This window comes from Mauremys reevesii, linkage group 14 (assembly GCF_016161935.1).
Source record: "Mauremys reevesii isolate NIE-2019 linkage group 14, ASM1616193v1, whole genome shotgun sequence".
In the NCBI taxonomy this organism is placed as follows: domain Eukaryota; kingdom Metazoa; phylum Chordata; order Testudines; family Geoemydidae; genus Mauremys; species Mauremys reevesii.
In genome coordinates, this window is record NC_052636.1 from 43,961,720 (window position 1) to 43,981,795 (window position 20,076).

Here is a 20,076-nt window from a genome sequence, read left to right on the forward strand (position 1 = left end):
CCCTTGTCAAAGTCTGACTGAGAAAACAGAATTCCCCAAACTGAAAATTTTCTGCTGAAAAACCACTACTAGTCTGTTTGGGGACTTTGGTTTGAATGTACTATTATTATTCTCTTCTGATTTCTGAATCAGTTTTGTCATCCAGGTGTGTTTCCAGCTGTTGAGTTGTGGGGGAGAGAGGCTAACTCATAATGTCTCTACCCCCCCTTTCATAGTTTCTTCCAACTGGCTAGGAAGTACCTTTGCTAGGATGTGAGCAAGCAGTGTCCATTGTCGCTGTGCTATCTCGGAGAAGTCTGCATTGTACACAGTTCCTGGGATAGTCCTTGGGAGTGTGGATCCCAGCAGCAGTCTGGCTCCTCCGTTGTCACACCTGAAAGGCTGGTGGTGGGCATTTCCCAACCTCATCTCAGTCACACACACAGAGCAAAACTTCCCAGCCAATGCTACACACACAATCCAACACAATAGTAATGTTCAACAGACCAAGACTTTTGAAATGACACCTCACCAGGCAGACTTTGTACAAACCGTATCATCATCATATGAGAGTGGTGAATATGGGGCTTCCAGGGTGCTGCTTTGAGTACAGTGTGCCACCCATTGGCTGACATTGCAATGGAGACGGACCCTTAGAGTCCATCTCTCCTGGGATAAAGATGGCAGCATGGCTGGCCTGGACCATCTGACCTCATGGAGCTAAAGCTGAGAGGCTAAAAACTGTGGTGCAGATATTTGTGTTCACACTGAAGCCTGGGTTCAGAAACCCTCACCCCTCGTGGGGTCTCAGAGGTTGGGCTCAAGCCCATCTGTCTGCACTGTAATTTTATACTCTTGCAGCCCAAGCCCCATAACCCTGAGTCAGCTGACCCGGGCTTTGCGACAGGTGCCCTGGGTGTGTTAATCGCAGTGCAGACATAACATTAGGCTACGTCTCCAGTGCAATGAAACACCCACGACTGGCCCGTGTCACATTAATCAGGGTCATGCGGCTTGGGCTGTAACGTTGCAGTGTCCGTGTCTCGGCTCAGGCTCAGTCCCCTGCTCCAGGAGCCCAGAAGGTTGGGAGGGGGTTTAGCAAGTGGAAATGGTAAAACCGCAGGGGAGTATTACCCTGGACTCATGGCATTTCTCCATTGGTCTGTCTGCTCTGGGGCAGGGACAGAAACACGTCCTGCTGCTTTTGTTATTTCAAAGGCCAGTTTAGGATTTTCATTCTCAGACACGGTGCACAAAACAGGACTCAACCCTCGGCATAAACTAAATGAGCTGCCCACAGATTCTGGCAGCCACAATGAGCATTTGGTGTGAGAGCTCAGACCTGCCCCTGTCCCAGAGGGACGGGGTCGTCTGTGAGGGGACTGGACCACTGACCTATCAGCTCCTAACTTTCAGTAACTCTATCCTCAGTGCCTGTGAGTGTAATTTAAACCATAAGAAAAACCACACTAGGCTAGACCGAAGGTCCATCTAGCTCTGAATCTTGTCTTCTGACAGTAGCCAATACCAGGTGCCCCAAAAGCAACTCAGTAAGGTACCACTGGAACTTGAACCCAGGATCTCCTGTGTACAAAACACTGGTTTTAGCCAGCTAAGCCATGGTGCCTACAGCTGCTGAAGAGATCATGTCTGCACACACCTGACTCTCTGCCAACCTCCATCTGGGCCTGACAAGCTTTGCTGGTGTTTGGATTCAGTAAAGCAGAGGAGCAGGTGAAGTTTTACTTCCAAGGTTCTTTGGACAGGTCTACACTACAAAATTAGATCGGTGTAACTACATTACTCAGGGTGTAAAAATTTACCTCCTAAGCAATGCAGTTATATCAGCCTAACCCCGGTGCAGATAGCGCTGTGCCAACAGGAGGGCTTCTCCCATCAACATAGCTTGGGGAGGGGCTTGGTTAGTGAAGATGAAGAGAATAGGTGGCCCATGGCTCTTGCATTTGGGGAGGCTGGGTGTGAGCGCTGGAAGCTCCCTAGATGTGGGGAGCCCATTGGTGCCCAGATCATGACACTGCCCTCCCCCTTCTCCTGTCTCTGAGGACCCCCCTGTGCTCCCCCCTTGCTCCTGTTCGGCCACTTCCCACACCCGCTCTTCCTCTTTGGCTGAGGATGGCTGAGCCACCTTTCGCTCGCTCCTCTCCTCCCCCAAGGCCTTCCTGGCTGCTGCTCGTGCCTCTCCACCCCCTACCACACGGTCTGCCCACCAGCTGTCACCGCCACCTCGCTGACCCATCCCTGCAACCCACCCTGCCCACCACCCACACCTCTCTGCCCCTCCCTTGAGACCTGCCTTGCCCAACACTTGCACCTCTGTGCCCCTCCCCTGAAACCTCCCTGCCCACTGCCCCCACCTCCGAGACCTGCTCTGCCCACCGCTCGAACCTCTCTGCCCCTCCCCTGAGACCCACCCTGTCCACGTCTTTTTTCGGTCGTCTGTTGCTATTCCATGAAACATCAAGAATGGAATAAAAAGCTGAGTTTACTCCACGGTGAGGAAAGAAAGGAGCCACCAACCCCCCGGCATTGCTGCTTTAGTTAAAGTGTTTTAACTAACAGCTATTGAATGTCCTCCCTATGCCCCTTGTGTCACCAGAGCACATCCATGCTAGCAGTTCTTGGATGGCAACAGAGAGCAGTGCACTGTGGGTAACTATCCCACTGTGCAACTGGCTGCAGGGTGTTTTGGGAAGGGTTTGCAATGCCTCACGGGCTGGTACAGCATCACATGATGCAGGTTTCTCTATCCCACCGTTCCACGGGCATCTTACTAGATTACCAACTGCAGTGTGTGTGGCGGGGTAGAGACTGTTTGTGTGTGGGGAGAGACAGTGAGTGTGCTGAGCTAGGTAGGAGCGGATCATTATTATCCCTACTTGAAAGAGGGAGAAGCTCAGGCTGAGAAAGAAGAATTGACTTGTCTTAGGTCACACAGCCAGTCAGTGGCAGAGTTGGGAATAGTACCCAAGAGCCCTGATTTTCAAACTAACCATCGGATCTTGAATTTCAGACATTGAATGACCTGAATAAAATGCTCTCAGATGACCTCCAGACCAACAGTGCACAGTAATTATTCTGCAAGTATCTGAGGAGAACTGCAATGTTAGAGAGAATCATGAACTGCTCAGAGACCATTAATGTAGAGAAGCAGCAAAATTAATCAAACATAGAACTGGTTCTGACTTATTTCCTTGGTCTTAAAAGAGAACAACAAGGACCTGAGTCTCCTCCCTGTCAATAACCCCCTGCTCAGCCAATCAGGGTAGAGACTGAGGACGGGAGGCTGAGGGTTCTCACCAGAGAGCCCAAAGGATGGCCCAGGTCACTGGTGGGGATCACTGCCCGAGCACTATTTCAGCCCCACATTTTTGGGTGGACCTCCCACAGTGGGAGCTGCAGAGCCCTCCCCCGCAATACACACACACACACCCCTCCTGGTGTTGGGAGGGGAACAGGAGAAAGAAAAAAAGAAGCAAGAGACAAAGAGAAAGGAGGGAGGGAGGGAGGGAGGAAAAGGTGAAACAAAAAGGACAAACCCTAATGTCCCCGGTGATTCTAAGGGACAAAATCCCAGATGTGCAATAAAATTCTGCCTCCTTCAGCTTGTGTTTTCCATTCCTAGAATTCAACTTTCACCAGATGGATCAGACTGAACAGGTTTCAAACCTCGAGGAGGCTCTTACCTTCTAAACAGGGACGGCTGTTTTCTAGTAAAATCACTAAAAGGGAAGGAGAAAACTCAAAAAAGAGGTTCCTCCTGGCGCTCACGTCCGTGATCCCGAATACTCTCTCAGTCCTCAAAGAGAGACCTGGAGAAGGAGACTTGTTTAAGCAAAGCCACAGGGGTCTCTGAGGTTTCCCTGGCCCCTCGCCCCTGTCCTGCCTGGCTGATGTCAGCATCTCTCTGTGAGGTCACCACCTCCCCACCACCTTGGACCAATAGGCTGAGGTCCTGCAAAAGGTCTTTGTGATGCCACTGCCACACCCCTCCCTTGCTGTGCCAATGTCCTGCCCCTGGCCAGGCACTTTGCAGGTTTGAGCTACTCCCTGTGGATCACCCCACTCAAGGAGCGTTCGTTCTAGGCAGCAAGCCGGCTAGACAGGGAAACATCAGACGCTGCTCCCAATGCTACACTCAGTTTGTCAGAAATTAGTCGACTTCATGGCCAGAAGAGACCATTAGAGCATCTAATCTGACCCCCTGCATATCACAGGCCTCCTGTATGACACAATAGCTACTTTTGGGGCAAACACATTCCAGAAAGGCATCTAGTCTTCATTGACTGACATCAGGAGATGGAGAATCCACCACTTTCCTTGGTAGCTTGTTCCTGTGGTGAATCATCCTCGCTGTTGAATTTTTGTGTCTTAGTTGTAATATGAATTTGTCTCTTTTCACCTTCCAGCCATTGGGTCTTGTTATGCCTTTCTCTGCTCCATTCAAGAGCCCTTTAATACCCAATCCTTTCTCTCCATTAAGGCACTTCAAGACTTCAATGAAGTCACCTTTCAATCGTCTTTTGATAAGCTAAACTGGTTGAGCTCTTTCAATAGCTCCCTAGAAGGCATTTTTCTCCAGCCCTCAGAACATTTGGTGGCTCTTTTCTGCCCTAGCTCCAATTTCACAACATCTTTTTCAAATGAGGACCCCAAAACTGGAGGCAGTATTCCAGTATCAGTCTCGCTGATGCCGTGTCACCTCCTGTGACGTTATTGACATAATCTGTAACTGTATAGATCACCGTTGCGACCGCTGTTCTATATTTGCAGCCAATATTGTAGAAAGGTTGTCGTGTAAGGGGTCTATGGAGAGGTTCTGATTGGCTGATTATAATTATGCTATCATTTTTGTAGTTGACGTTATATTGGCTCTCTGTATTTCAAACCTGTGCTCTGCTTCCGGGGAACACTCAAGACAAGTTGGTGTCAGTTCTGCCTAGCCTGCTTGATGGCCCATTAACGACCATCAGCTACACAATCGACCCGCTGAGAAAAGGCAGATACACCTTGTGACTCAGGGCTTGGCTACACTTACAAATTTGCAGTGCTGCAGCAGGGTGTGAAAACACACCCTCTCCAGCGCTGCAAATTGCGGCGCTGCAAAGCGCCAGTGTGGTCAAAGCCCCAGCGCTGGGAGCGCGGCTCCCAGCGCTGTCCGTTATTCCCCACAGGGAGGTGGAGTACGGACAGTGCTGGGAGAGCTCTCTCCCAGCGCTGGCGCTTTGACTACACTTAGCGCTTCAAAGCGCTGCCGTGGCAGCGCTACCGCGGCAGCGCTTTGAAGTGCTAAGTGTAGCCACAGCCTCAGCAAGCTATGCAAGGACCTGCCTATGCACAGAACTCTAAGGTTTTTCTATGCCATGTGCTTAGGGAGATGTATTTTCCATGCCCTGGTTCCTCGCTGACCCGGGGAAAACAAAGGAACACGAAAACAAAAACCGTCCCCTACAGATTTGAAAGTATTTTCTTCCCGTATTGGTCCTTTTGGTCATGTGCCAACCAGGTTATCTGAGATTTTTAACCTTTTACAGGGTATTTTATGCTACCCGTAGCGATACATTTATGACACCTTGTAAATAGCAATCTGCAGAATCTGATTCTGAGTAAGGGCAGAGTGAAGGGAAGTGGCTTCAGCAGATTTACTGAGCATGCTCAGTTCATGTGAGCATGCTCAGTGCACCATAAGTAGCAAATTCCTACACACAGCAGTTTCTCACACTGCACCTGAGGCAGGGGTTCCATCGCTGTCCCGACTCCACCCAAGAGCTGCGAGACCCTCAGCTTAGCACTCGCAGGGGCCAATCCAGCTACAGGAGAGTGAGCGCCCCTGGGAGCAGGGAAGTGACCATGTCTCCCTGCCAGAGGGTGCGGGATGAGGAAGAAAGGGAAAGAGGAGAGACTGAAAGGGGATAAGGAGAAATAAGTGAGGAAAGCAGCACCCAGCTCTTTTCTGCTGCATCACCCCTGAGCAGATTGCTCCTGAGCTCTGGGTTAATAGCCCCCAGTGTCTCCCAGATCCCCCTGCTCCCAAGGCAATGCACATAGGGATCTCCTTCCTGCCAGGCGTGATTACAAGCAGGTGTAGGTGTCACCCTTATGCCATGATTGGAGAAAGACAGCAAAGCTTGGGAACACGCGTCTGTATTTCCAGTCCAGTGTGACAATCCCGGCTCCAGGAGGGGTTTGTTCTCTGCTCCTGCTGGATGGGCACAGAATGGGGCAGCAACAGGTCTGTGTCAGTTTTTGTTGCTCCACGTTCCTTAACTTAGAACAGTGTGAAATGAAGAAAATGGAGATTGAATTAAAGGGAAATAGACAAAGAAAAGTTCCAGCCCCCGTTGCTTATTGAAAGAAATGACTCAATTTCCCAGTTACAGGTTTTATTAACATGAACAAATAATCCCAAGAGCGCATGTCACTAAGGCTAAATGACTATAGACACCACTCAGCTAAGGGTTAAACAACACAGTGATAAAGTTCAGGTCAAATCAGGAAATCAATGAGTTAACAAGGATATTGCGCTGGAATCAAGTCGTCAATTTAGTCCAACCATCAGATTAATACAGCAGAAAAACCAACCCTTATAAATCCTGAAAGAGCAACCCAAGAAGGCAGGTGCGCATTCAGTGATGCTGAAACCCCAGAGATTTCTCACCCAGGCAGTGAAACCCAGATTTAGCCAGCTGAATATTTCAATGCCGAAACCTAATCATTGCTTACATTTAGCCCACAACCTCAAAGCTAATTACAGTCTTCTCCTTAGATTTCACTATTATGTAGCTAATACTTCTCCTCGCCCTAAAACACATACAGACCTTAAGAGACACATTAGTAAAAGAATTCAAACAGCTCTCGCTGAACAATACGTATCTGACCACTCAATTCCTTGTGATGCTTGCACAGGTGAGGAGCATGCGTTCAGTCATTCCATAGGGCAGGGTTTTAAGGCTATTACGATTTGGGGAACTCTTCTTCCTAGCATCTTCCCCTTGTAGATTTCAGAGGTGTTCACACCCTCATCGAGCCACACTGTTACATCCCAATCTAATAGAAAGGCTGGGAGGTTGCCAACTTCATAAAAAGAAAGACAAAAAATAGAAAAGGGAACAAAACATTTCTAAGATAATAAGAGGTTGGATCTCTGCACCTCTCGGGCTTTGGATTCACCCAGAGTAGGAACTGTAGCTGCAGTTTAGGAACCAGGTAATGGCATAGATTTCCTCTCTCTCAAGTGCAGGGTGTGACCTATGTCTCATTCTCTCTGTCTCCCATCGGGTGATGGGACCATGAGTGAGAATGAGGAGGGGAAACCCCAGCAGGAAGATGCTGAGGAAGTAGAACCACCTGTGCTCTATTTTCACACTTTCTAACCTTTCAAAGAAGCAGGAGGCAGAGACGTGATACAAATGTATTAGACTCAAGAGAAAAACTAAGGACAGGTCTACACTAGGAGAGGGGATCGATCGAAGATACACAACTTCAGCTACGGGAATAGCAGAGCTGAAGTCGACGTACGTAGGTCGACTTACCTCGGCATCTTCACAGCGCTGAGTCGACTGCTGCTGCTCCCCTGTCGACTCCGCTTGTGCCTCTCATGGTGCTGGAGTACCAGAGTCGACGGGAGAGCGCTCAGGGATTGATTTATCACATCTAGACTAGACACGATAAATCAACCCCCGATAGATCAATCACTACCCGCTGATCCGACGGATAGTGTAGACCTGCCTTAAGAGACGAAACCACAGACTTTGGACTCAGCATTCAAGTATCCTGCAGTCTGAACTTCGCATCTGATACATTCCCCCATTGGCTACCATTGTTTGGCCAGCAGGGAAGTGCTTCTTGTCCAACAAGGCAGCCAGATTGGGACCCATAGGCATGGAATGGCTCTGAAGGAATCAGCTGTTTCTCTTTGTGCTTCATGAAACTTTGGATCCAAATGGTAAAAGACAGTTGTGCCTAATTTAATCATGGCAGCCTCCAGGAGTGTGATCAATGTCACTTAACTAGGGAGCCGGGTTCTAAAAATAGTTTACCTGGGCCACAGGTCACCATAGCTTCCATCTCAGGGGTGAAGATCAACCACTAGTACCTGAAATTTCTACCTGAGTTCTTGTCAAATCTTTGACCTTACTTGGAGTAATTTGACACTTCTCTGGCATAGAATTCTTCACCAACCACACAACAGATCAGTAGCGACAGTGAGGTACACCTCCCTCAACTATGCCCTTTTATTTCTTTAATCTGGGGGCACAGATTTAAATTAGGGACTAAATTCAGGTGCGGCTTAGAATCCCTGTAAGACAACAAATCTAAGGTCTCTATTAAAAATAGGTATCTTTCTGCAGCTATAGCACATTCAACACGGATCCCATTTTCTACACATTTGCAGCATCTCCCAGGGATGAGCTGAAGAGAAAAGTCACTTCCATTTTTCCCCATCTCTACCTAGAAAGGGATTGCATTTCCCAAACAATAGGCAACATGCACCTGATTAGGAAGGAGATATCTCCAGGCGCGACCTCCTGCAGCGCCTGGGGCACAATGGCTTTGGGAGCCCAATGCATGGGTATTTTTCTTATTTACAATTCATTTACTAGGGTATAAATCTTCCCAGCCCCTAAAAAAAAATATTGACCTAACCAATTGAACAACTGGGGGGATTGGGATGGTGATGGGGAATAAGGGAATCCCTCTGACTTACACTATCTTCTTCTGTTGTTACAGAGGGTGAAATGATGTTTTGCCCTATCCCTGCCCTGTTCCTGCTCTTTGTTATAGTTCAATATATTTTAAATGAGGAAAATGGTAGTAAAAATATCTGCTCTTCAGCACAATGTGAAGCAACATCAGAGCAACTGAGAATGAAACAATTTGTTCCCCAAGGGAGAACTCGATGACTAACAATGGCTTTGAAATGGGGGAACAGTATAACCGTGATGCTCAGGGTTTGTTTAGACTAGGGAAAGTGATGGAGTTTAGGTCAGGTCAAGGGGAAAGCTAATGCCAACCACTGCACCTGGGCTGCATCTGCACTACAACTATAATTGTCTTTTTACCCCAAGATCACTAACCTGAGCAGCCAACGCCATGTACAGCCCTAGTGGATGTCAGGCACAGGTAGTTTTTGCCTCAGTGTAGCTTGTTGGGATCAAACCTCTCTCCCACCTGGAGCTGATGGAGCTTGGCTGTTCTCAGTGGTAGCAGATGACAGAACAAGGAGCAATGGTCTCAAGTTGCAGTGGGAGCCATCTAGGTTGGATATTAGGAAACTAATTTTGCTAAGGTGGTGGTGAAGCACTGGAATGGGTTACCTAGGGACGTGGTGGAATCTCCATCCTGAGAGATTTTTAAGGCCTGGCTTGACAAAGCCTGGCTGGGTTGATTTAGTTGGGGTTGGACCTGCTTTCAATAGGGACTAGATACCTCCTGAGGTCCCTTCCAACCCTGATATTCTATGGTTCTATGACATACACTCCTACAGCTCAATAGAAAAGATCATAGGACTGACCCCAAAGAAGGGTGAGCTGGAAAAGGCAGAAGCAGGCAACTCATCTGGGGGAGCTGAAACACCACGGTGAAGATGGTGCAAAGATCACTATGTGGGAATTAGCAAATGTGATTAAAAAAAAATTCTTGCTCAGCCCTAGTCAAGGCATTTATTACAGTTCTCTCTTACGTGTATTTTCTGATGCCTGATAAGGTGTGAGCTCCAACTGAAGCTTTTCCCGCACTCAGAGCATGTGTAGGGTCTCTCTCCTGTGTGAATTCGCTGATGTGAGATGAGGGTTGAACTATCAATGAATTGTTTCCCACACTCAGAGCATCCATAAGGTTTCTCACCTGTGTGGATTCTCCGATGTGTGATAAGGGCAGAGCTTTGATTGAAACATTTCCCATACTCAGAGCACATGTAGGGTTTCTCTCCAGTGTGTGATAAGGGTAGAGCTCTGACTGAAGCTTTTCCTGCATTCGGAGCACATGTAGGAATGTGTATTCTGTGATGAGTGAGAAAGTCTGAGCTCCCATTGAAGCTTTTCCCACACTCATGGCATGTGTAGCGTGTCTCTTCAAAGTTGATTCTCTCGTGTGGAATAAGGTCTGAGAGGCTACTTAAGTTTTCTTCTGACCTCTGCTGAGTCTCACAGGATGTTTCTTTTTCTGGGAGTGCACAACTCCCGGAAACATTCCCTTTGGATCTTCCTGACAACGTTCCATGTGGTTCTACTTGCTCAGCATCTTCCTTATGGGGTTTCTGCTCCTCATTCTCACTCACCATCCCAACACCCGATGGGAGACTGAGCGAATCCAGACACAGGTCACTCCCTGCACCGGAGAGAAAGGAAATGTCAGAGAGAGGAATGGAAAAAGCGATGAAGAAACCAAAATATGCGTGGGAGAGATCAAACCGACCAGGAGCTGGTTTTCCCCAAACCCTTCCCCAGAGGAGAGAGGAAAGGATCAGCTTTAGTCCGCATCTCACCAGAACACTCTGGGGAAAGCTACATTGGGCAGGGACCTGCTGCCATTTGTTAGAATGTATGTGGGAAGCCATGAGTCACATCTGCCTAATGATTCCACATCTGCAGGGAACAATCCTGAACTTGGAGAGCTCACAGGGTCTTTGTAGGGCATCCCAAATGTTTCCTGAATTCACACACAGTGTTTGAGTTGGTTTAACCAAGTCCCTACCTGTGAAGGCAGCTCTCGGGAGCACTTCTTTCTCAGAGCCCTGGAGATCTGGGACCCACGGCTCTTCCTCTCGTTCCAGCTGCAAGGTCACATCAGGTTTGGAATCTGGAAGCCCTACTCCAGGCAAAGAAAACAAGGGAGGTGAGTGGAATTTGTGGGATACTTGTCACAAGGAATAGTCCATGGTTTTACCCCCGGCTCATTTTTAAGCAGTACCATCCCAAGGCCAGCTTCCTTGGCTCAAAGTGGCAGGAGAGTTGTTAATCATATGCATTACCTTCGTGCCTAAGAACGAACTAACAGTGGGTCCCCAGTGTGCTAGGCAAAGTACAATAGAGAATAGTAGCTGGGCCATGCCCTGAAGAATTTACAATCTGAATAGACAAGACAGACACAGAATGGGGGAAGGGATAGACCCCACTGTTAGAACAGAGATATTCAGGGCTGCCTGTAAAGCCTATAGTTTAAGAACTTAGGTGTATTTTTATCACTTAGCTACTTACAGGAGTATGAAGAGAGAATCAAAATCACTGTTTGTATTTGAAAGGGCCTTCTCCTACTGTGACAGCCTGAGGCCTTGTTCTTAGACTAAGAATTATATCCCAGTACAATGATTGGTTAACGTATAGCTGAGAATATTACTCTATAAACAGGAGGGGGAAGGGAAATTGGAATCATGCTTGTTAACAGGGGGGAACGTGGAACAGGAACACAGGCCAGGCTCTGCGGCATCAGAGCTGGGAAGGAAACACTGGGGAACAGACTCTATGGGAGTATAGAGATAAGCCCGACTGGTGTGAAGGGCTTTGGAATATGCTTGCTTAGAAACTAACCCCAATAAACATGGCATTGTCTGTGCTTCAGACTTCTGGTCTTTTGCTGCTTGCTGTCTGCGTGACAAGAACTAGGGAAGCGGAAGGCCTCTAACATAACTGACATGACCTGATAACTAAGAGGTGAGCTTTTAAGGAAGGTTTTAATACACGTTGGAAATTATCAGGGATTCCCATGAGCACTGATGAGGGGACCATGCAAAATATGCATTTAGATCCTTTTCTTGTTTTATATCCTTTCCCCATTAGGCACACTGGCACTGTCATGGATCCATGGGATCTGTGCAATGCCTGGGCTTTTAAACAGTGCTTGGAAAGCCTCTGGCTTCAACACTCCTACTTCAACCTGTGAGCTCTGCCAGCAGGCCCAGCTGAACGACACTCCTGTTCAGAGACTGTTCCTCAGTCAATGCACAGAGCAAGTTTTTGCTGTGGCACTGGGCAGACTGTTAAAACATAGCAGGGTTCATTAGTGAACCGAAACTCAGCACCGGAGAGTCCTTAGATTAGCACAGGGAAGCGAAGAAGACAATATAGTCCATATTGGCCAATGCCCTTGAGCCAGGTTGCAGTAGAAAACGCTTTGGTTTCCTTTATCTGCACCTGTCCATTTGTCTTTGCTCCAGTAGAGCTCCCTGCATCTATGAGCCCAGCTATTCCTGCTCCCAAAAATGTAACGAGTCCATGTGTGCTTCACTCAACCAAGCGGAGATCCTCCCATGGACAGGTGACAATCATTCCCTTGTCTCTGTCGGGTATTCCATTGATGTAGGTTGGTCCCAGCCTGTCCTTAATGACCCATTCATATCACCCCATGACAGCTACGTGATAAAACACCTCATGTCTCCTGCTCGTTCTAATCATAGCAATACCAACCACAGACGGAAACTGAGGTGTGTATTGTCATCATACAAGTATCACCAAAATTCCCACCTCTCTCACACACACACACACACACTGCTCACAGCCCCTGGAGAGAAAGCAAAGCCCAGGAACTGGACGTTAGTCCAGCAAACACAGTGGAGGACAAGCTGCAATCCTCACATACTAGTGAAAAAGGAGAGGCATGTGAGTGCCTATCCAAGCGCGTGCCCGGGATGGCAAGCCACAGGGGCTGCCCTGGAGGTCTCTGTGAGGGCGGCAGTGAGGCAGCCTTCAGCGGCTTGCCTGCGGGAGGTCCGCCGGTCCCGTGGATTCGGCAGCAATTTGGCAATGGGTACATTATGTAGATTGATCCTTGCCTATGATTTCAGTTATAACTGTCTCCATTCAATCAAGTTTCTGTGTGTTTCACCAAATTTCATCTTCTCAATTAACTTTGCGTAGCCATGTACAAGGGTGAGCTGTGCCCCAATACGTCATCTTATAGGTGTAAAAACTGTACAGGCTACACCACCACCCTGTGACATCATCAACAAATTGCCCATCTGTGCCTGGGTAGTGGCCCTGCTATAGGAGGGAGGATGCAGCAAGTACTCAGGGTCGGTGGCCGGGGTCTCTGTGCACAGAGATGGGGAGGTTATATGGGGAGGGCGTAATGAGTGGGAGAGGGAGGTCAAGAGTTAAAATAATATTTGGGGAAAACATGTATATAAGTGAAACAGATCAGAAAGAAAACTGGAGTGGAGGCTCTAGAACAACAAGGCTTGGGTAGGGATTTGGGGTTAAAGGTCTGGGATCCCCCACAGCTCTGGATCCCCATCCCTCTCCTCTCTCCCACTGACCCACCCAACCCACTTTCTGAGTGCCCTTCCTCCACACTCCCCTCCCCTTCTTCCCTTTACTCTCAGCTGGCATCACCTCCCGGCACCTTGGGAGCATCTTCTGTTCCCTCCTCGTCTCTCACAACCTCATCCCTCCTTTCTCCATCTTAACTCTAACCCTGCACACACCCGCCCCATGTCCTGGCACCCCAGAATTATCTACTCCCCCCCCTTCTCCTCCTCTCACATGGCTCTGTTCTCCTTTCACCTTTGGGCTCCTGAATGACAACATTATACTCTCTTCTATCAAAAGAGGAGCTCATCTGACTGTCACACAAGCCACACATTAGTCACACACCTATTTACTCAATTTAGAATTCTACAGGAGGCGTATTTTCCTCTTAAAATGAGGAAAAGGCATGAAAGCTACAGTTATTAATGTAGCCAATAAGGACACATTAAATGCAATTTTAAAATGACTGATGACAAATGTCTAAAAATTATTCTAGTGGGTGGGAGATGAGGCAAAAAACAGGGGGCAAGGAAACTTGTCAAAACTTTTATGACAAATGAAGGTACAAAGTTACTACTACTCAGGTTCTTTAGAGACCCCACAGCTTCTAATAACCCAGGGGACAGGACTCCTTACCCAGCGAGGTCACCGTCTCATAGTTCTCCTGCATGACATCCCAGTAGAGGGCTCTCCGAGTGGGGTCCAGCAGAGCCCCCTCTCCCCTGGTGAAATGCACAGCCACCTCCTCGAAGGTCACCGGCCCCTGAAAGAGCAAGAGCCCAACACTCGGTACCTGCTGCCCCACTCACAGCCCCACACTCATGGGGGAGAGGAGCCGATCAAATGGAAGCTCTGGGTGGCTCACAGTCAGAGTCCCCACACCCGCTCAAAGCCAGGGCCGGCTCCAGACCCCAGTGCGCCAAGCGCGCTTGGGGCGGCGTCCGCGCAGGCGGCTCCAGCAGACCTCCCGCAGGCATGCCTGCGGAAGGTCCGCTGGTCCCGCGGCTCTGGTGGACCTCCGCAGGGCGTGCGCGGGACCAGCAGCCCCTCCGCAGGCACGTCTGCGAGAGGTCCACCAGCGCTGCGGGACCGGCGACCGCCAGAGCACCCCGCGGCGCGCCACCTGCGTGGGGCGGCGGAAATCTAGTGCCGCCCCTGCTCAGAGCATCCAGTAAACGCCAGGGGAGGGACGAAGCGAGAGCCCTTGTCTCTCCCAGCAGATCCATCCCCCCCCACTAGCCACAGACGGACACAGGAGATGGAGGCCCTGGCAGGTGCAGGGAGAGCTCGCTGGCAGGGAGCCCAGCGCTGTTCTCATTGTGAAGAGCTGGACGGGGCCAGACTCAGTGGGGGCAGACGACAGGACGGTCCAGGGGGGCCTTGCTGAGGGGGTTCCTCCAGCAGGGGTGTCCTGTCTCTCCTCCCCCCACTTCTCTTCAGCTGCCTCCCCTGCAGCTCTTCCTGCAGCCCTGTCCCCCCCCACACTTGGAGCTGCCCCCGGCCAAGCTGCTCCCAGGAGCCTCCTGTGCTGTGCGGGGGCGGGGGGGGGTTGCTGATGTCGGGGTGGCCCCACCCTCCTGCCTCTGTGCCCAGTCTCTGCTGAGCTGAGGTGGGGGGACAAGATTCTGTGCTGCTGCCTCTGGGTCAGGAGTGGGAGCTGCTGGCCCCTGCTGCCGTGTGAACGAGCCTTCGGACTAGCGAGTGCCGCTGGGCTGGAAGTGACAGCGGGTGTGTCTCACACTCCCCCCCCCCCACACACACCCCACAACAGACACGTCAGTTACCGTTATTACTTCCTTTTACTTCCTGTCAAAATGCGCAAAGTACATGTAGTCTCTGTAATTTTATTCTTCACATTCGGTCAGGATGACAGTGCTGGTAGTTTAGCTTTTTAACTGGTCTGTGCATTTCATCATTTTATTTCTGTCTTATGCTTAAATTCAGTTCTTTGAGTAACGAGTTCTAAAATGCCTCACCTGTCCTGGCTGAAGTAATCATCATTATTACTGTTGTGGCCGTATTGTGCTTTGTCATTCGTTATTTAAATGGTACTAGCAAATAACAGACTGTACATGTTGCATGTATTTACCTGAGCAGGGCTCGTTTGAAAAAATTAGCTAAACTCAAAACTTCAGACACTGTGCAGATGAAGATCACTTATCTTCAGATTGTATTTTTAGTCTGTGACGAAGGAGGGAGTGGGGAGGATTGAGCTGGGGATGTTGCAGGAGAGTTTTACTGGGACTGTCTGCATTGGGGATGGGATATCAGGGTGTGACTTCACTTGAGGGGCGATAGCTGAGCATGTAACCTGAGCCCAGGAGGGGGATGGGGCCAGGTGACACCATCTGCCCGAGGAAAGTGGACAAAGGCTGGAGGAGGAGCCGGGAGGTGTGGCTGGAGGAGACGGCTGGAGGAGGGGTTTCAGTTTGGAGCTGGCTGGGGAAAGGGAGGGAGGCCAGAACCATATATAAAAGTAAGTAAATACGTTGTCAGTGGAGTGAAAAACAATTGACTAAAATAGAGGAGATAATGGCAGTAACACAGAGTGTTAAGTAAAATCTGCTTCCTTTCTCTATATTTATTTATCTCTACGAAAGAGAGGGTGCAAAGTATCAAACTTGTGTTTCTGATACCTGCGTCAAAGCTCCAGAACGGATACCTCAAGGCTTGGGATAGGGAATATCTTGCTGTATTATCTCCTGATTGTTCTAAATTTAATTTTACATTTAATATGTGGCTGTAATTGGAGTCAGTAAATATTTATCTTTCTTTATATAACAATTAGATAGAGTGCTCGTCAGTGAATTTCTAAGTTATTTTCTGCAAAAAACCCTACAGTTTTCAGGTGCCTCAGTAGCCCCTGGAATCACAGTTAAAGTTGCCCCCGCCCCAAAATCTGAAATGGCCCCTGGTGAGCCAGGAGCGGCCACAGGGCTGCAGGGTATCTGGGGCTCCAGCAAGATGCAGCCCCCGTGTGAGAGCGCAAAGCCCGGCTTGAGCTGCAGGCAGAGCGCCGGGCACCACAGGCCACAGCAGCAGTGTAGGAGTAAGGGTGGGAACGGCAGCCAGTGATTTTAGTTTACCGTTCATTTATTGTGTGGTGTTATAAATAACTAACACGTTATGTCACATGGAATCACTATATGCTAAATAGAGAATTGATTGATCGGTCTGTAGCGAGAATAATCATGTACTAGGTATCTAAGTAAATAGGGTTGAACCACAAGGCCTGTAGGCTGAGACCTGCAAGATTTTAATTTCGCTATTTTAGGCCTTGGAGCTAGGAAATGCTGACAGAAGTAAATGGCCGAGGAATAACCCGATGCCCTAAGATGATGGGAAGAGAGGTACCAAGTGGTAACAGGGTGAACAATTAGCCAGAAGATTAATTTTAAATAAAAAAAATTCTGGAAAGGCATCTCTGTTTCCAAATGTGCCTTAACCACAGGACACAGGTTGTGTGTCAATGCTAATGAGGTATAATCAGAATCACGTTATAAAAGGGGGTGCCCAGAGCAGGAAAATTGAGCTCCCTGTGGGAAACTCCAGCAGGAACCATCCCTCTACTGATGATCAATCCATGAGAGACACATCAGACCCTAATACTATTGTTGTGAGTAGAACTAGAGTTGTAACTTTTGCACAGGTCTTTATAGAATTTCTGTGCACTTGGGTCGTCATAACCTTAACTGTAACTTTAATAAAACTTGTAAAACCGACTAGACCTTGTGCTTGTGAATGTCTGTGTGGTCACTTCCCTTGGTCTTTGCGTGTTCCTAGAGACTGTACATTTGAAGCAAGTAGCAGAGGCGACTTTCACTCTGTTAAGCTTGAAACTGTCGCCACCAGAGCCGACCCCGCGGGGGTGAAATGCCACATTACAAACTGCACTTTACATAAAATAAAAGGCTGCACAATACACCACACACCAGGCTACCCTCACTTCTGCGCTGCTGCTGGCGGTGGCATGGCCTTCAGAGCTGGGCGCTCGGCCAGCAGCCGCTGCTGGGAGGCCGCCCTGCCAGTGCTGAATTTGAGCCGGGGCTGAGCTCTGGCGCCTCTTTCAATACAAACTAAGCCCTAGAGGGAGGCATCGGGGTCTGGACATGATGGTGGGGAGCCCGTGGGGGCCAGGGGGGATGGGGGGCACCAAAATACAAGTTCACCCAAGGCCCCATTTTCTCTAAGGCCAGCCCTGGAGCTGGGTGTGGGGGAGGGGCACATCCCCTAAGGCCGTGGTTCTCAACTAGGGGTCCCTGGGCCTCTGGGGGGCTGCGAGCAGGTTTCAGGGGGGCCTCCAAGCAGGGCCCGTGTCAGACTCGCTTGGGCCCAGGGCAGAAAGCCCAAACCTCCCGGCCTGGGGCTGAAGCCTGGGGCCATGAGCCCTGCCACCAGGGGCTGAAGCCAAAGCTTGAGCCATTAGCTTTGCGGGGGGGGCCTGTCACATGGGGCCCCAGGCAACTGCCCTGGCTGCCTCCCCCTAACGCCAGCCCTGGCTTTTATATGCAGAGAACCAGGCACATGCAGGGCAGTGGAGTTTTTATAGCACGTTGGGGGCCTTAGAAAGAAAAAGGTTAAGAACCCCCCCTAAGCCTCCCTGGCGGGTGCCCCTCACATCTCACAGCAGCGGCTGGTTAATCAGGTCAGGCTCCAGCCCTGGGAGTCTGGTCCGTTTTCCTAGCCCCACTGAGGGGGGTTGTTTCCTGTTCCACAAATTAGAGCATTTCCACCCTCTAACCCCGTGGGTCTGTTCCTAGAATGGAAGCCGCATATTGAACAAGTCCCAACAGGTTTGCTACACCCTGGCCTCCTCCCATTCTCCCCCCGTGAATTTTTTGGCAAACTCCAACCCCCAAACCAGACTGCCCAAACCTCCCTCCTCCTGTGTGTTTGCTGTCCCTCCCCTCCAGCAGGAACCCACCAGCAACCCCCCCATAACCCCTACCTGAGCTGGCTCCTTTGCAGCCATTTCCCTTCCCTGTCCCATGGGAGCATGGGACGAGCTGGAGTGAAACATGGACGACATCCTGCAGCCTGGCAGGGCGAGAAGGGCAGTTGCAGAGGTTTCAGAACAGTTCATGTCACATCACAATTCCCCCAGGATCTTTCCCTGCAGAGACACAGCCTAGGCTCTGCCATGCTGGGAAATGCTCCATCTCTTTATTGCAGGGGAGACCTGGCCCCTCCTGCCAGGTTAAGCCCACAGGGAGATTTTTCAGCCTCCCCAGTAAAAAAGTCTCTGAACAAAATGCTGGAAAGGAGCAGAACCAAAGGGGCTGGACAGGCCCCATAGGGACACTGGCTCCTCCCTTCTCCTCCTGTGCGGCCATGTCCTGTCGCTGGCAGAGATCGGCCCCATCTCCCCAGAGGCAGCCGTGTCTGCGGGCTCCCCCAGCCAGCACCTACTAACCACCACCCACGCTGGGGGAGTGACACAGGACAGCAAATTCCACCTACCCAAGGACAAATTGCTGCAGATAAACAGGCTGGGTTCACATCCCAAAGCTGAGGAGAACTGAAGAATTACAGAGAAAATAGGGCAAAATGAGAGACTAGAGAGTCAATAATTTTAGGGAAAATGAGGGAATCTCCTTGGATTTTCTAGCCACATGTGGGGAGGGGAGAGAGAAGGGGAAGAACTAGAGAGAATTGTTCTCAGGTTTTGAGATGGAAAGAAATGGCACAAACAGGAAAAGGATGCAAGTGGCTCACCCCCGTGACCATAGGCGTGTGCAGCACATTTCATTAGGGTGTACACCCAGGGAGCCCCGCCCTAGCCCACCCCATCCACTGCCTCCCACTTCCTGCCCCCCTCAGAATCCCCAACCCCCCCTGCTCCTTGTCCCCTGACTGCCTCCTCCTGGGACCCCCCCACTGTAACTGCCTCCCTAGGACACAACCCCCTACCTGTCCCCTGACCCTTATCCACCCCGCCCCAGACCGACCCCGGGGACTCCCATGCCCCATCCAACCGCTCCCCGCTGATCCCAGACACCTCTGTGTTCTTGGGGAAGCAGGGTGCAGTATCCAGCCTGACTTATGAAAGACACCCCCCATCCTCTGCTTAAACCAAAACCCATCAGAGAAAAACACTTGCAGAGAGCAGTGAAGGGCGTTGGGAGACACACCTAGACCCCTCCTGACAAGGGTGACAAGATTAAGACATCTCCATTAGCATACAGAATGGAGAGCGGAGACAACTCCCCTAGTCTCATCTGCATGAAAGATGGGACAGGAAGCCATCTCAATTTACATACAGAATGGAGAGCAGAGAACCACACTGAATTCTGGGACCAGAAAAAGCAGGGAAGCACTGCATCATGGGAATCTCTGCTCCAGATGCTAATAAACCTACACCTGCCCACACCCAGCTCAGCAATTATCAGACCAATTGTAGCAATGGATCCTTAACTGATGCCCAAATAGTGAAGCCGCCTAGTTGCATTGTGAGCTCCCTGGAAGAAAACACCACCCATAGCCAAGAGCGATCCGCTCCTATTGTCTAGTCTACTGAAAACCCTTGAGTTATCAGCCTTACCTATAAACAAATGCATTGTTCTCCCTTGAACCATTGTATTTTCTCTACAAAAATCCCCACTCACCCTCCAGTCAGGGTGCTGATGCTTAGATCCAAACTAGGAGTCCAGTGGAACTGATGCCATCTTCTCCTGACTGATCGTGCTGGGGGCTCTGCCTGTCTCCAGCCCTCAGGACCCTCAGCTACCAGCGTCACCTGGGAACCCCGACCAGTTCAAGCCTCATGGAGTGGGAGAGACCCCCCCACTTTCTCTCTGTTTTCCTTTCTACTATAGGTATTAACCTTTAATAGTGG

The 20,076-nt window shown here is 49.9% G+C and overlaps 1 pseudogene; it reads left to right on the forward strand.

The window, feature by feature from the left end:
* Window positions 1-20,076, forward strand: part of LOC120381757 — a 194,041-nt pseudogene that overhangs the window by 38,116 nt on the left and 135,849 nt on the right.